Source organism: Oncorhynchus masou, chromosome 18 (genome assembly GCF_036934945.1).
Source record: "Oncorhynchus masou masou isolate Uvic2021 chromosome 18, UVic_Omas_1.1, whole genome shotgun sequence".
Classification (NCBI taxonomy): domain Eukaryota; kingdom Metazoa; phylum Chordata; class Actinopteri; order Salmoniformes; family Salmonidae; genus Oncorhynchus; species Oncorhynchus masou.
The window spans coordinates 18,224,630-18,225,864 of NC_088229.1; the positions used below are offsets into that span (position 1 = coordinate 18,224,630).

A 1,235-nucleotide genomic window follows, 5' to 3' on the forward strand; every position below is an offset into this window, starting at 1 on the left:
AAGTTGTACAGAATGTGTGGGGTACAGATATGAGATATGGGTAAGCACATTTTTACTACTAGACTTATTTAGGCTTGCCATGTAGGCCGCCATTGTAACTAAGAATTTGTTTTTAAATGACTTGCCTAGATAAATTAAAATTAAAATAACAAAGTTGAATACTTATTGTCTCAAGAAATTTCAGATTTTCATTGTTAATTAATTTGTAAACATTTCTAAAGACATAATTCCACTTTGACATTTTTGGGTATTGTGTGTAGCTGAGTGACACAAAATCGCAATTTTCTGAAAGCACTAATCAAAATACATGATCAACTAATAGAAACAAAGACATTATAAACCAATACTTGTGTTTTCTCAGACATACTTTAAAAAAGGACGGACTATTAGGCAGAACTTTAATGAAATGGATCTACAGTACAGGGGAAGTGAAAGAAAAAAGGAGAAATGGTCTGATTATCTTGGACTTTTTTCAATGTTTTTTACAGTCAGTGCGTCTGTGACCGAACGTCATACTTCGGTCTTATGTAGCAACATTAGAAAATGTGTTTTTGTTTACATTGGATAAAAGCAGACACACAGAGCTACAAAATGGTATATCATACACTGTATTTGAGGAACAATGCTTTGAAAGTTGATAAACTTAGAACCCCACATGAAAATTGGCACTTAAGTGTTTTGGTTCACCTACTGGAGAAATCTTCTTTGTCTATACCCATTCATCATTGTTCACACCCTCTTAAGCCAGCTCCACCCATCCCTTTAAGGATTCACATGTGAGGTAATGTGCTAAACAGTGAGTATTGTAGTGAAGATTAAGACTAAAAGTGGTAAAGGTATTGGCCCACAATAAGGAAAAATTCTGGGGAATCAGTGTCACGTTCTGACCATAGTTCCTTTGTTTTGTCTTTGTTTTAGTATGGTCAGGGCGTGAGTTGGGATGGGCAGTCTATGTTCTTTTTCCTATGATTTGGGATTTCTGTGTTTGGCCTGGTGTGGTTCTCAGAGGAAGCTGTCAATCGTTGTCCCTGATTGAGAACCATACTTAGGTAGCCTGTTTTCACCCTTGAGTTGTCCAGCCAGGTAGGGTTTTGCGGGCTCGAGACCTCCAGTGCGCCTCCACGGTCCGGTCTATCCGGTGCCTCCTCCAGACACCAGGCCTCTGGTGGCAGCCTCCGCACCAGGCTGTCTCTCCGTCTCCTCCCTACAGAGTCTCCCGTCTATCCTGAGCTGCC

General features: G+C 39.8%; 1 pseudogene; it reads right to left on the reverse strand.

The window, feature by feature from the left end:
- Window positions 1-1,131: 1,131 nt before the first annotated feature.
- Window positions 1,132-1,235, reverse strand: part of LOC135559313 (calcium/calmodulin-dependent protein kinase II inhibitor 2-like) — a 10,426-nt pseudogene continuing 10,322 nt past the window's right edge.